Genomic DNA, 16,644 nt, shown 5'->3' with positions numbered 1-16,644 from the left:
GTTAGATAAAAACATGCCTCCAGACCCAGGCAAAGACAGCTCAAGATGCCCTGGCAGGGGAGAATTCATCAGCCACAGTGACAGAGTTTTCCTACTGACACTGATCACAGCTTTACACAGCGTTCAAGGGTCAAACTCCCTTGATTACAAACATCCTTTTGCAGCACATGTGAAATGGCAAACACACCTAAACACACATTTATGCATCGATGCACAAGCCCAGAAGCATGCCATTGCAAGAACATGTGTGTACATATTAGCCCGTGCATACATCAACAAAGCCTCCCCACTCTTAAAGTAAATGTCAGAGACTGCAATCGGTGGAAAAAGGTGGGATGAGGAACATATCAAGGCTAATCCGGCCAGGGATTAGGAGCTGGCAAATACCACCAATAATAAACAAATGACTAACATTCCCGCTGTGTGTGGTTACAAGCCCCGAGCTTCAGCTAGAGCCCAACAGGGTCTGGATCCAATCCCTGCTGTTTATCAGTGCAAGCAGAAGCTGTCACTTGTGAAACCTCCATGACAAACACTTGGAGGACAAACCCAGGATGGGCAACAGAGCGGCCCAACCAAATCAACCCCTACCACTTTGATCTACTGCTCGGACCTGAGACTTTAGCCCAAACGGCCGCTCTGTTTCCACTCCATTATTTACACTGATGCTGCCTTCCGGTTGGCCATATTCTGACAAGAAACAGCTGATTCTGAAGATTGTCGGGAGTAATGAATGAGCATGTTTCACAATGCTGTTCTTTCAGACCAAATGAATATGGGCAAAAATAATAAATCTGAGATTTAGCTGTTGCCTTTGACCCCTCGTGAAACATCTTGCTGTCAAAAACCAGGACACCAACCACTTACCAAACAAAATGCCATACTTTTTGCACTGCTCAATTCAAACTGAGATAAAAGTGCCAAAATAAGGGTCTGGAACCAGGCGACGGTGTCTTCTTGCTTAAGTGCAAAAGGGAGTGAACACTATACTGGCAGAAGAGTAGGCCTGCTTAGCATTATTGACAAATATTGATTGGTTGTCAACGTGTCACCATGGATATTATTTCAGAGGAATGCAGGACAGATAAATGGGCCATAAATTCTCTTACGATGTAACTAGGATGGGCTAATTAGATGTCTGTGATGAAATTGGGATCAAAGGTAAGGCAGCAAAAGCAGGTTGTAATTTGGTTGCTGCAGTTTTCTCCAGTGAAGAAATCGTGTGCAAGAGGAGAAGGGGCTTACACTGGAAATGCAGACGCAGCACATTTCCCCCATCTCTTCTCTTTTGTCCAATGAGACTTAAGATAAAATGCTCCACTAAATCTGAATTTAGCTAGATGCTCGGAGGCCTTAATCTTACTCTGTATATGGGTGTTTTTGTGAGTATGCTGAGAAGTAAAGGCTCTCTTTGCTCTAATCCACCAATTTTGTTTCGGTCCACTGTTCAGAATCAAGGTGGAAAAGTGCCGAGACTGCAGCGTTTTGCCTTCTCAGCCTGTCTGGCCCACACTGCTTTGCCTGCTGAGCCCAGAGACTCACCAAGCCTGAAGGACTCTGTTGCTTTAACCCTGTCCCTAAGCATGTCCCTAAGCATGTCCCTGGCCAGCACAAAAGCCATCTGGGGTGCAGCTGAGAGCTTTAGCAACAAAATAACTCTTTCAATCTGCACTCTGCATGGTTCTGACTGCAGGGTCGCCCAATACCAAGACTCTTACCGGACCTCCTCCTCCTCCTTCTCCACCACCCTTCTAATCCTGGCCTACATGACTGACTCCAACTGAAAGCCCCACACGCCAGAGGTGGGAGCCAAAAGCACTGATTCAAAAAAGACCACCTGCTCATCAAACTAAATTGCACTCAGTGAAGGCAATGTGGAATAGAATAGAGAGAATGAAAAGGAGGGGGGCAACAGAAAACAAAAAAAGAAAGACAAGTCACTGCTCTCCCTCTGTGATCTTGGCAGACAAAAGAACAAATTGCATTTCTGCGTCACGGCACCCGAGGGTCAAAATCGCTAGAGACTGCCACTCAATACTGTTTGTGTGCGAGCATGTTGATATAGGTTCCATCAGTTCTCACTACAGAGCCAGAGAGGTGCACAAGCATATCTTCAAGCCTTTCATCTTGGCTTCTTTTGTATTCCACTACATGTGTGTCTGTCGTCTCTCTCCTCTATTGGGCAGAATTGGCCGTTATTATTCCAAACAGCATTATCTTTATTAATGCCACAGGTCTCAGGACTGTGCACTCCCAGGGAGCTGGGTCTGGACAGAGCTGCAACCAATCTCCCTAGATAAAAGCTCAGCAGAGAGCTGTATGCAAGCCAGACAGCTTGGACAGGCCTTCATCCTCACTACTCATTCTCAGAAAGAGGTATGGTCCCTACAAAGACTAAGATACGGCTTTAATCTTCGGCCTTTGAGTCTGACAGAAGCATTTGAACTCTCTGCGAAGCTATCAGCAGTCACTTTGGGTTTGTTAGCCACTCATCAGAACAAACTAGATTATTAGCAAGTGCATTTATAATTTTGAGAAATTGCAAAAAGAAGAATAGCCCGTGATGAAAAAGTTTTGAAATTGAGGGAGATATTATGGACTCAACCGTTCTGGCTATAAATCACAAAACTGTATCACATGGTGCGCAGGTTCCCCTCCCTTTCTGCTGTTGATGACTTGTATGTACCTGGAGCTGAAGCCGCTTCTCACAGCCAGCCATGTGTGACGAGTTATTTTAAAGGTGGTGTGGAGAGCTGACGTGTGGCCAGGCCAGGGCAGGGCAGGGCAGCGCCTGGGGTCTCGGCTTAGTGCCTCAAGCCCGTCGCTCCAGTGGTCACAGAGCATCAGCTCCCGGCCCGAGCCCGGACATTGATTTATGGGACAGGGGGATTACCATCAAACCAGCCGTGAGGACCACCCAGATGGTGGCAGAGGATGACAGCCGCACAAACACACAGAGGCACACATGCACACAAATTCAGATATGCCTATGTATTCATGCTGCACAAATGTACATTTGTACACAGCTGATATACCTTAATGACTTAAAGTGAAAAAACTATCTTGCTGTTTGAGATGTTTAATGTTAAAGATTGAGCTTTTTGGAAATAACCAAGCGTGAAAACCAGCACTTGCAATCTGCAGTGGCTCTGTTAAACAGTCAAGTGCAGAGGGAGGAATTAGTTCTTTGAGGTTTTCTTACTACTATAACACAAGGCAGCAAGCTTTGCTCATCACAGTTCACGTTTTTCTTTTATTTTTATTTTTTTGCATAATGCATAGTTGAAGATTGATGACTTGGGTTAAATTTCTATCTCAAGTGGCCCAGATCCTCACACGTCGTTTCACTGGGAGAGCAGAAGCCCAGCTCAGACTCAGGCTTGTATCAAAAATTCTCAATTTCACAAGAATTCACTTTCCACTATTCTTGACGCAGGCCCGGACGCCTCAAATTTTCACTCCAAATGCATTTACCACCGTTAATACTTTTCCACCAAGTCACATTTTGATCCAAGAACATGTGCGAATACACTGAGGGGGGAGCCGGGGTTGAAAAGCACATATTTCTCACTTGCCAGGGCACAGCTCAACTCAACCTCAAGGCACCAGTCGGATGAGCCAAACAATGAGAGTCAATGACAAATCGGACACAGTGCATTCCTTGGGCAAACACTCACTTCATAAAGGGAGAGAGGTAGGCAAACACTCACCTGCCCTAAGCTAATAACACATGTGAAGGCAAACAGACAAACACAGTCTCACACATATGCACACACCTGAGTTTGTCAATATGTTGAAACGATAATGGGAATTCAACAAAAAATAAAAATAAATAAATAGGATTTTTTTTTTTTTTTATCTGTTGAATTAATGTGCTTTTTAAGGCAGAGAAAGAGACACAACTATTTTGAAAATTATTGGTTCGTTGCAGTGCAAAAATAAACTGATTTTTACAAATTATTACTACCAGAATGCCTTGAGATCAGGCGTTTGTTTGGGCCTGCTAATGCACTATAGTCTCCTTAGAACTTGTTTGTGTACCAGTGTTTCAAAGTGACTACATGCTTGTGTGTTTCTGAAAGTCATCAATGACTCGACTAATTTTCCTAACCCCCCCCCCCCCCCCCCCAAAAAAAAAAAAAAAAAAAAAAAAAAAAATCACATTTTCCGTCCAAACACCCATCATTCCCAGCAGAGGAAAGCAAAGTCTTGGTGACAGCGCCACTCTGCACAGTAGGAAGCACCCTTAGTGCTTCCTGACCATGTGACTTCCTCTAGCCGCCTTTAGATTGGCTGCTCAGAGTCGGAGAAGATGAAGAGAAGGAGGGAGGGTGCGTGGTGGTGGCAGCGGAGGGTGGCGGGGAGCTGGCTGGCAGCGGACACATGAGAGAAAACAAATTCCTGCCCCATTGCCATGGAGATGAGTCAACAACAGGTCGAGGGAAAGCAGAGTGGGCTGGGGGTTGCGGGGCACAGGCTGACCTGCTGTAGTTAACAATTCATCCCGTATCCGGCTCTCAAATGATTGGGCAAACACGAAGCGCTGTGGAGTCAAAAGGGCCCCAAGGGTCTGAGAGAGGGGCATCACCCTGGGGTGACACACTGACAGGAACACACTGGTTGGTAGAGGGTGGACCAGCTGAAAGCTGGAGTAGGGGATGGGGTACACAAGGGGGGGCGGCACTTGGATGTGAGAGAGTTGCTAAGTACATTCAGTACCACAGGCTCCGGCACAGCGACAACTCAGTATTGATGGCTGCGGTTTTGTGAAGCAGTGTAATTAAGTGATTTGTGTTAAGATACCGCTTTGAGAATATGAGTAATCTCTGAAGGACACCGCAACAAAAATAAGGTTGTATGTTCTGTTTGAGTACTCCATGTTCAGCAAAATTGTTAATGACATTTGGCCACTGTTCCTACAGTAAAATAGGAGTTCCATCAGCTTAATAAGACTAAACCACATCTACACCTTTTGATTGACGGATAGAAGATTTAGAGCATTTGGATTAGCCACAAGAGCTGTGGAGAAAAACCGTTCTGAACCAAAAACCTTGCAGTGGCAGAACTTTGTACACAACAGGCAAACTCTGCATATTTTCAGTCTCTTTAGAAATACTTATACTCACCAAAGATCCCAAGAAGCAATTAAAGCTTGACAGCTTATTCTAGGAATTTGGATTCCATCACTGAAAAAAAAAAGAGAAAAAAATATATATTTAAAGAGGATAAACATCCCTTCACACACTGAATATACAGTATTCCATTGCCGTAGCTGCTCAACTCTTCACTCTCCATTTGTTCAGCTGGGTTAATTTAGGTGCAACCATGTTAGAACATGTAATATGAGGTACAAATGGAAAACGGTTCAAAGCCTCAACCCACAGGACGGGGATCCAAAACAGTGACCACTTTACAGCGGACCGGAGCTCTATTTGACAATCATGGGTCAAAGGCAGAAATAACAGACGGCCAACGGGTGGATCACATCAGTGTCACATCATACAGAAAAGGAACCGCAAGGCTTCAACACTGTACTTATGTTAGATTAGACATTACATAGTGTTGTTTTAGTCAGCACAAGTTGTCACGTGTAACTTTATGCACCATCACAGCTTGGTCTGCTCCCCAAAATGACAAACCCACCCCAATTATCTAATTGGGAATCTAAATTTAAAAGGTTGAAATGCTACCATTACAACAGAGCTTCTGCTCGAAGGAGTGCGGAGAGGGTGTGTTAGCAGAGATGAATTTTTACTGGTTCTCCACAGCTACTCACGTCAGAGCAACTTTTTCATAAACACTGCTTAAGCATGTTCTTCCCTTAGTGGGAATTAGGATATTGTCTTAAAAAAAAAAAAATCCACCCAACAAATCTTAGAAATGAAAAACAGAAGTGCATCATTTATAGCACATCTGTCAGAGAAAGAGAAAAGAAAGACAAAAAACAAGGGAAAAAGTATGATTATGATAAAAATACCAGATGTTAAGAGTCACTTCTCGAAAGGTGTGTCATTCGGGGAGTTTGGGATCAACTTCTGGCTGTGGCTGAAGCTCTAAATTTAGCATATTTACGAAAATAAAAAGTGAGTTCAGTCACTGGCACTAGAACTTTCTCCTCCCCATTCATGACCTCAGTGGTGCAGCCGGCGTCACTCGTGACGAAATACTAACCATATAAAACAACAAAAAAAGACCTCCTCAAATACTCAGAGTACATAAGGAAACAACCACAATTTAATGTTCCCTGTAAATGATCCCATTATACCAATCCAAGTTCAAATCAACTTTTTATTTTCTCCTTTCTAATTTTAGAACAGAGTTTGAGCATAAATAACCTTTTCACATAACAAACTTTAACAGAGAACAGCCTTGATGTTAAGAAACAGAATGAATAGGCAAGAAATGTAACTTTGCATGTGAATTCATTTTGGTGTGAATAAAGACTGCCTGACTCAATAACCATGCTACTGTGTTTGTTTACTGTATCCATACATGACAGGGATGAAACTGTGTGTGGCAGGCTGGGGAAGATGCCCCTGGGCCAGGCTGGGGAGTAGGTGAAGCAGACGTCCCATCTAAGCTCCAAAGCATGCAACTATCAGTCCTGTAACTAAAACACAAGCATAAACACAGGCGATGTTAGGGATTACACCCTGCTATACCGCCGCAGGAAACCACAGACAGCACAGGTGTAACCGTGACACGGCCACAGACGCATTCTTCCCCATCTCGATCCTGCCGATGGAAGTCTGTCTGACAGCTCATCATATATCTTTGTTGGCTATATAGACCTTGTGTAAACATCTGCAGGCATTTGAATGCTTGTGTATGTGTGGACAGGAAGCCACAGGTGAAGAAAACACACACAGCGGGATTACAATGGCCTAATGTCATATCGAGAACGCCTTCCAGCACAATACCACGCATTCTTTCTGACACTGTAACATCCTTCTTTCAAGAAATAACCGCCTTATTTATTATAGTTTTTTCTCACTTCCCCTCGAGACCTGACCTTGCTTGATCCATCCATTCTGCCACACAGAAACATTTAGATCTTCTTGACACTGATGGGTTGCTTTTTAAGCTTTGTTTGTCAGCCCGAAAAATTGAGATTTAGAGAAAGCAGTGAAAGAAGGAAACAAGCAGGTGAGCACATTTCAGTAAACAGCTACCTCTAGAGCAACAGCCCACATCCAAGCCTGAACTTCGCTGACTTCCTCGATATAGATATATACAAGATATATTTAAAATTCATATAATAAAAAATGGGCAGCACGGTGCATATCATTGGTTGCATGGGTTTCCTCCCACCGTCTTAAGACATCATGTTTAGGATAGTTGGTGACTCTAAATTGTCCGTAGGTCTGAGTGTGAGTGGTTGTTGGTCTCTGTGTGTTGGCCCTGTGATGGTGACCTGTCCAGAGTCAGCTGGGATTGGCTCCAGCAGCCCCCGTGCCCGGGAAACAGGTAAGCGGGAGAAGATGAATGAATGAATTATAAAAACACCAAAGCTCTTTGAGTTAGTTAAGTTTTTAAATTAGGAAAATTTGACTAAGCAACAAGTTTTAAACAAAAAGACACACAGACAGGTTGACTTGTGCTTATTTGTAAGCCACATTACAGAGGTGAGGTTGAACCACTCATTTTCCCAGTGCGAGTTGATAATGAGGCGGGCTGTTATTAAGATGTTTGCTTTAATCGTACGCAGGGTTATTAGGGGCGGTTTACAGTACACAAGAGAGATTAAGGTAGGCCATGCATGACGGAAAGAGCTGAGGAGGCCAACGATAAGCCTGCTACCCACAACTGTGAAGCGGGCTGAGAAATATGAGCTCACAGTAGGACGTGAAACCCAGCTAGACAAACCTTTCTCTCCCTCTCTCCTGTCTTATGCTTGCTCTCCATTACGCAACCACAAAGAAACGCCTTGTACATCAGCAACTGATTTAAAACAAGCGGAAAAGAAAAGAACATTAAAGAGAGGATCACAGAGGGATCTGCACAGGCAGTGGGTGTTCGCTCCCTTTATATTTGTGGAGAAGGACAACATGGCAGCAGTCTCTGCAGTAGTGTAAAGACGCGCTGTAATGACACACAAGTCTGGACACATGCACAGCTAACTGCTTCACACATACTTACATAAACTAAATCAGCCCGAGACACACAGTACTCCGCACCAACCAGGGAGCACTGCACGCTTCCCCAACATTTATTCCATGCCATTAATAAAACGACACATCGTACTGTTTGAGCCCATTTTGTTGGTATCCGGGGAGCACTTTGAAAATCCATTTTTTTATGAGCTTTCAAACTTTCCCACAAATTTCTCTGAATTTTTCCATGCTTCTGACCTGCACACATTAAAGAAACGCACAATTAGGCCGGCGCACCGGGCCTGCAAAGCGGCACTCGCATGCTAAATGTCACTTATAGCACCCATCACCCACGTTCATGACGCCAGCCTTGCACTTAAAAAAGACTGATTTTACAATCATGAGCTCCTAATTGGGATATATTGAGGGCTGCACTGTATCAGAAGGACCTTGCATTAATCACACAGAAAGGCTTAAGTATGTTTATATGAAACCAGAGATTTGGTTTGCCTCAACATGTCGCCCATCTCTGTTGCTTTGTTTTATTTAGCTTCATGACAAATAAAGCACACAAATCCAAGATCAAAATGAACATTTTGCACATCCCTTGTCACTGCACACTGTGAGTGCATTAGTGAAAAGGTGTGTGTTTGTCTATGTGTGTATCAAGTTAGCAGAAGGTCAGAGTGGTGAAGTATTAGATCACTGTTTGCTCTCCGCCATGTACTCATGGGGACCAGCCTGTTTGAGAGTTTGAACAGTGACGTGTGAAACCCGTAAAAAACAGGACATAGCGCCATTCTGTTTGCTTAAGAACACCAAAAGAATGGACTGCCATTGCAAAACACCATCCCTCAGCCTGCATTCCTCCTGTCCGTCAAATCCTACCTGTTGAACAACATATGACACAAAGTGGAAAAAGGTAGCTGCAAGAAAATTTACTCTGTGGCAGGATGACTTGCACTTTGTTAAAATGTTGCTAGCCCTCTAGCCTTCATGTCTCATGTCTCTCACCCACTGAAAAAGGTGTGCAAACAAGTTTGGGTTGTTTTTTTTTTTTTTTTTTTTTTGGGGGGGGGGGGGGGCAATAAAGAGATACATTTACACACTAATGCCACAACAGTTACAGTTTAGAGGGAACACAGTATGTTAGTTTGTATGAATGTCAACGTACAGCTTAAAATTTTCTGAAATAACTTGTACAACTGACTGAGAATTAATCTGAAAATATTTTAATATTGGATTGAAGGATAAATGAATGAAAAATAATGAATGAATGGCAATTTTTTTTTTTTGTTTTGTTTTGTTTTGGTCAGGCAAAACGAGGGGTTTAAAAAGTATCACCTCTGGCTCTGTGAATCAGATTTGCCCTTAAAATAAATTATAATATTTTATTAATAAATAATAAAAGGTGAAGCTCCAGTGATATATACTTATATACTTAATATACACTATCAAACAGTCACAATGTCTGTCCTGGTTTACTTTCCCCCTCAATTATATCTTGTGTTCCTTGGACAACAGGCAGTTTCATAACGACGCCTCCTTTTCTTCTCCTGCCTTCTATCCAGCATCTCTTCTATGAAACATTTTAATGATGTTTTAGACAGAAATGCTGGATTTGCTCTTATGTAACGTGATTAAACCCACAAAAACAAGCTGATAGATCCCATAGTAAAGTCCGGCTGACGCTGGGTGGAAATCCATCAACTGGAACACATGAAAAGGGGGAAAGAGCCCCCGTCCCCTCCTGTCTCCTGTGCTCCCTGCCATCATCCTCGTATCAGAGGAGCCATTGGGAGAACTGGATGTGATTTGTATGTGTGTTTTTGAAGAGGGGTGCTCATAAACAGCCATGAAAGGGGCCCCTCTATTCAGCCCGCCAGCAGAGATGCGCTTCACTGGGCCGGCCTTTTGTTTTCCCCTCTTCACAAAACTTTAAGCGTGGAAAAAAAAGGGGTCGATTCCCCCTGTGTGTGCAGGCCCAAATGATGCCATTAGATTGGTGCCCGCTTTGGGTGAAAAAGGCTTCAGCGGCGCTTGAAGTGATTTAAAAGATGCAGGAGAGAGCTGACTGCAAATCCCGCTTCAGAATAACACAGGAAGAGAATGGGGAGGCAAAATGCCAAGCCAGTGATTATTCTATAGTATGCAAAATTGCTCTCAACTCCATGAGTGCCATGGAGCTTAAAACAAAAGATGTGGAACATTCCTTTGTCACGTGATGAGGGTCAATGTGCTGTGGTGGTGCGTGGGGTCAGGAAGTTCACCAAACTTCCCACGCTGCCTTGCACCAGAAGACCACGGTTAGAGCCTGTAACTTTCTTCATTATTGGCAAGGGAATTTGGTTCCAAAAGGGCAAGTGCACGAGTGCCCAACCAGTGATGAGCAATCAGGAAAAAAATAAAATATACAAAACTTCCTCATCAGCATGACTGTGCTGATACAACAATTATGCTCATGATGAAACCAAAATGTTATCATGTGTCTTAACAGGAACAGGGGAGAATGTGAGTCAGGTGGCCCAGTAGCATCACAGTGATTAGTGTCTCAACGTTACATGTGTCATAACACAGTAACTTAAAATAGGAAAGTGTCCATTTCTACTTAAAAACATGGCTGCCGAGCTGAACGACGGCGACGGCACTGTGCAGGCCATGTCATCATGGTGCTCCATTTGCTGACAGTAATCTAATAAGGCATGAGAACCTGACACTGTCAACAAAAGTGACAGTGCCAAACACAACCACTTTTCACCATTCTGGACAGGCCTGTTCTGGTTCCAATCTGCTCTGCCCGGCCCTCATTTCCAGTTATAGGTCTTCTGCACATCTCAGATCAGGAAGAGCACGAGACGTTTGCCTTTATTTGGACAAATTCTCTGTTATTTTTAGCAGCCAGCAGTTACAGGCGACCTTCCCTGTTAAATTCTTTGTCACTCCGTCAGATATTTTTTTGGTCTGCTTTTTTTATGGAACGTTGACTGTTTCAAATCATCACTCATTGGAAAACTAAACCGATACGATAAAAAGTGCAACTTTTTTTGGCTGCATTTTAACTGTGAATGGTGCAATTTCACCTGGTTGGCGGAAAAAAAAAACAACTTTTTTTTTTTTTTTTTCATGATGGAAAGCCCATGAGAAACATTTCCCCATTTATCATGGTGTGGCACCAGACTAGGTTAAAAGGTGGAAAATTCTAATCTGTACAAGCATCATTATTTTATGACACACGCCAGGTGAGCTAACAGTGAGTCAATGCGACTCAGATGGCCTCCAAACTCTGGGACTTTCCCCCTCTTGCCTTATTTGTCAGGTGTCTGGCCTGCCAGCCAGTATCACCTCATACAACACACAACAGAGTGGCTGAATACCCCAAATACCTCACTTACCAGTACTTGTTAGTAACACATTAAAGGAGAACTTGTGATTAAGTTTCTGCTGTAAACTAAGATCACCTTTGGGATGTAGAGACAGTGACTTTATTTGACATCAGTCTGATCTTAAGGTCAGTGCACAATGCACGAGAAGCTGTAGAAGGTGAATGAACAGAATCAACCGTCTTAACTCCAGTCCAGATAATTGCTCAACGCTGAAGGATGCATTTCAGGAAACGTAAACAGTGTATAGAAATGCTTGAACGCGACACCCCTGCAGCTGCTCCGCAAAAACCTGCTGTGCTGTTCTCCAGGGCATTTAAAAGTCAGTGAAATTAAAACGCAATGCAATTCTTAATGCACATTTGACTAATTTAAATTGTCAATCAAATGTGGGTGTTCTTGGAAAAAGGCCAAAATTTGGGCTGTTCAGTAAAATTAAAGCATTGCAGTCTGTCTTTAAATAATTTTGAGAAGAGCCTTTGTAAACTCTCATTTCACAACACTGAACTTTTACCAGCCTTGCACTTCAAATGTCAACAATGCTTGCATCCTGAATTTCATTTAGTTGTTATATTGAAGAGACATTGTAACAATGTTATGCAACACAACACACACAGCATGGCGCGTGTTGCAAATGTATGCATGCAAGACAGTACATTCTCATATTCTTGACGCCAAGTTGCATGTTCTCAGGAATCAAAATACACTCTGGGTAGACTGCAGAGCCCATGATGTCAGTCTTTTGCAGGATGCCTGATATGGGTCCTGTGGGCTCCTGCTGATAAGATTGTGGAGAAGGTCATTGGGAGACCCTCAGCAACTGCTTCTACAACAATGCTGCCTCAGTCCCAGCTATCGGGCCATCTCAGCACAGACCACGTGTGGGCTAGCCGGACACAGGTAATCAGGGCTGTCAGAATGGAACGGGCTCCTTTGGCAGAAACTATAAACCACCGTCTCCACCCTATAAAACTATTTCTATTCAATGCGCAATGCAGAAACTTGTGGAAAAAAGAAAAGACATTTAATGAGTTTCATTCAGGAGAAGGGAAGTTAAATTTCTGCAGGGGCTCACTGTGTGGCACATGTCAGGCACACATTCCATACTTCTCCACTCTTAAGTGATCGTCCTTGCACCAGCACCACTTCGGACTCTCTGTTGAACCGGTTGGTGGTGAAATCACTGTTCGTTGTTGTCATGGATACACCCAGGTGTTCCTCGCAGGCCAGAGCTGAAGAATCAGAGAGCCAAGGCATTCACTAATCCCCTTCCATACCAATGTGTCAATAATCAGGAATGCACTGTCTAAACTGAACTATTGTTCCTCTGCCAACAGAATCATAAATATAAGCGCTGACAATGCCTCCGGGCACTGCCGTCTCTCGGACTAGAAAAAAATTTAACTGAAGAAAACAACAAGAGTCAGGAATGGAAGAAGGAAGCTTTTATTTCTCTCCCGACAGCTTAATACTGTCTAAATCATAAATCTTTCTATGACAGAGCGCGGGGATGGGGGGGTCATATCGTATTGTATCGTCTAGGATTGACTAAAGCAGTTGAGATGTAGCTCCTTTTTACAGTAGGATAAAGTCAGAGCTCCTGAGAGGACCAGCTTCTGTCAACAGTTGGATATCTTTGAACTAGCACTAAGCCTGGAGACAGCAGGAAATATCCTCTTCATTTCTTTGAACTCAGCTCCATTAGAATCCAACTCAAGTATAAAAATAATAGAAAAATAATCTCAGCAGGACTCAAACAGATCTACCTCACAATTGCATCTGAGCTTTGTGGACAAAAGCTACCAAATCAAACTGCTCATCTGTTATGGAGTCAATTTTTATTACTCCACAGCATGTGGCAAATTGCCACTTGCAGGATGACTGGACGCCTTCTGAAAGTTATTTGTCTCCTATATAATTACTGCTACATGTCTAGCTTTTAAGAGGTTATATGTTAGGTGACATGTTAAAGAGTCACCTTGACACAAACCGTCTTACGGAAAACCACAGCCAAAGCTTTAAGATCAGACATGCAGACATGAGTAGTTCTGAGTCCATCCTATGTAAGTGTAGACAATGGTTTGTCTGTTGTCTCTCTTGCTCCCTGTCTCTCTTCTTTCTTTGTGAATCTGTTTTCAGGTATTGCGGTGTCACAGAACAGAGACGAGCACAACTGGGTGAACGGATGCGGCCGAAGTGGTGAGACCACTGTGGAACGTCCCGGCTGCGCTACAGTTCTCCTGAGAGCTTCATTGTGTGGGGCAGTTAGCCGCAGCCAGTTCTGTTTCCCCGAGATGCAAGGCCCCGCTGCAACCCACAACAATAAGTATCTTTGTCAAGCAGCACTATTATCTTCATACATTACTGTAAATGACAGGAGAGGGGAGAGTGTTGAAGATCCCAGTAAATGAGCTCCAGGTATGTGTTTGTCATAAAACAAGAAACAAATTCAAACATCTGCAGAGCTGAGCTCATATTCTTTTCAGCATCTAAACAAATGGAAGACTATGATTATAATGCTGATGATAAAATTAGACAAGAGGGATGCTACTGTAGAACATAATTTTACAGATTTTAGCGCTGTGGAAACGAAGTCTGGAAAATCAAATTACTTATGTGGCATCTCTAAAATCACCTTCAATTCTTTAGAGAAACATCTCAGTTTGACACTGCTTGCATGGTGCAGCCATGCATGCCCAGGCCACAAATAAATCTTTGTTTATTTTGCAGGATATTTGCAGGATTTGGTTAGATTCACACTGAGAAACGAAACAGGGCTTGAAAGCAGTTTTGTGAATGCATGTCACATGTTCATTGGATCACAGTAAACCTCTCTGGCTTCTTTGGCCTGTCAGTTATTTTCTCCCGCAGTTTTCGCTTTCTTTTCTGGAGTTTGTGAGTTTTCATTATCAATCTGACTGTGGAAGCCACAGATTGTTTTGAGGGAGATTTTTTATTGATGTCTTAATGCAAATAAGGCAAACCGGAAACCACAGAGGCTGACAGATTCGTCCCCATAGAGCTGCAAACACGGATGATCTTGTTTAGACAACAGGTCATCAGACTGGTAGCAGCACTTGACCCTCTCTGCTGGGTTACGGCTCAACCTGAGCTTGACCTCTCCGTCACCAAATCCAAACACCTGCATTTCAGACGGAGCTACCACAGAACTTGGCCCTCTTTACGTGGCAAGTGCTCACACGTCCTGATGTCATGTGTCTAATTGCTCGCACTGCGTGGGATGTGAACGGTGTGCATGAGTTTTTGTGTGTGAATGCGTATGTCATCAGGAACCAAGACCAAGCTAACACTTGCCTGCAGGACACACACACACACACAGACACACACACACGTCTTCACCCGCCACAACCTATCATTACAGCTGTCACGTAGCCACCTCCGCAGCGGCCCTCACAAGCCTCGACAACCACTGGCACATACACCTGGAGGGCCAAACACTTAGTTCCCAGCTCTGTGCTTCGTAAACACACACAGACCTATTCATATCCTGCAGCCTCAGCTTCTATCTGGCCCCTCCCATCCTCTGTAAAGCATGTCTTGAATTTCTACCTGCCCAACCGCAAATGCTTTAGTGCTATTTAATTTATTTCGTTTATTAGAGATTTCGACACCAGCTGAAAGAAGCACACAAACAGCCGAGCTAGATCCCTTCCAGCTCCTGTCACTGCACAAACAACAGGCCACAGTGTGCGTTCCAAGGCGAACGGGGTTTAGAGAAATGGATTCTCAAAAGTTCAACGGTGCAACTGAACAAAAAAATAATAACTCTAATCCAGTTTCAGGAGGGAGTTCACGATTCTACAGGTGTGATATTCAAGGAAGGGCCGTTTCCTTGCGCAGGTTTCTTTGTCTGCGTGTGTTTGAGCGGGGGCTACTTGAGAGTGTACATTGTTGAGAACGCACAATTTCACAGAGCAAACATGCGGTTGTCATTGCACACCTGAGAGCAGGCTGCCTGCTGCACATGCGTGACCTTTGCATACGCTGTCAGTGCGACAAATCAGGCAGGAGAAAAACTGAAGGCCCCTGCCTATCTGTTAGAGCGCGCTCAGTGCAAACAGACACTTGTGTGAGTTAATGGAGGGAACAATGGAAGATCTCTGGAACAAGCCACCCCAGAACAGAAGCCCTTCAGAAAGACAAGAATCACTGAGGTGTTTGCTCTCCTTTGTCGTATTACAAAGTCGTCCTGGGCCTACGCTTGCTCTGCACCATGTTCCATTCAGAGGGGGCTTAGTTTGTGGCAGGTTGCTCTTATAGGTGTGTTTGAAACCTGAAACACCCAGGCTTTAGGAGGAACCAGCAAATGTGTCAGGTGTGTGACAAACCCTGGAAAACTTACATGTCACACATTCATCTAGAAAATGACTGCATTCTCTTGCATTGTCCTTGTAAAATTACAGAATCCTGAAAAATTTATCGCAGCATCCCACTTAATGACATGCATAACTATGACATTTGTGTCCAGAAGCAGCAGTGGGCACACCACTTTGAGGGTTACGGTGGCATGTGAGCCAAACAGATCTGGCATCTTCCATGTAGGAAATATATTATTTAACACATCATATTGAGCTTTGCTCGTTCCACATTCAAAGGCTGTTGAACCTTTTTTCTGTGTCTAACAATTTCTCCACATCAAAGTGCTTCATATGGTAGAAAATAATTATCTATGGTTGTTGTGACTTTAGAGGGAGCCGTGCAAAGTGTGATAAAAAAATAAAAAAAAGAAAGTTAGAAGTGGTGTGCTCTTAAAGCCTGCTTAAGATAGTCAAACTGTGCAGTGGCAGAGCTTCATTGTGTGTGGAATACATGGCCAAAAATACACAGTAATTGAGCTCTTGCAACAACAACAACAAAAAAAAAAAAGCAAATAAATAAAAATCAAACCCATAATTAAAGCTGTGGTTTAAAAATTGTTCTTTCCACCTGATAGATGTTTAGACAGAATGTATGTTCAGCAAACGACCATTTCCAATACATGGTTTTCTTCTTTTTCTCTCTTCTGCTCTCGCCATTGTGCGTTGCCTATCCCTATGTGTCTGTATGTACTGTGTGTTACGAATGACCTCATCAAACCCTACAATGCACAGCAGAGAGGCCTGGGCAACATCAGGTTGAAGCTACACCACAGAGCCCAACAGTGTCTCCCC

General features: G+C 43.5%; 1 long non-coding RNA gene across 1 annotated transcript in view; it reads right to left on the bottom strand.

Moving 5' to 3' along the window:
• The window catches only part of LOC115047011 (uncharacterized), a 46,759-nt gene that overhangs the window by 9,565 nt on the left and 20,550 nt on the right, over positions 1-16,644 (bottom strand). Inside the window, exon 2 of the long non-coding RNA XR_003840995.1 lies at positions 5,127-5,186. This is a non-coding gene — a long non-coding RNA (uncharacterized LOC115047011). The remainder of the gene's footprint in view (positions 1-5,126; positions 5,187-16,644) is intronic.

The sequence above is a fragment of the Echeneis naucrates genome, chromosome 8 (genome assembly GCF_900963305.1).
Source record: "Echeneis naucrates chromosome 8, fEcheNa1.1, whole genome shotgun sequence".
In the NCBI taxonomy this organism is placed as follows: Eukaryota; Metazoa; Chordata; class Actinopteri; order Carangiformes; family Echeneidae; genus Echeneis; species Echeneis naucrates.
Note: the sequence above shows the minus strand (reverse complement) of the source record. Positions and strands in the feature narration are given on the sequence as shown.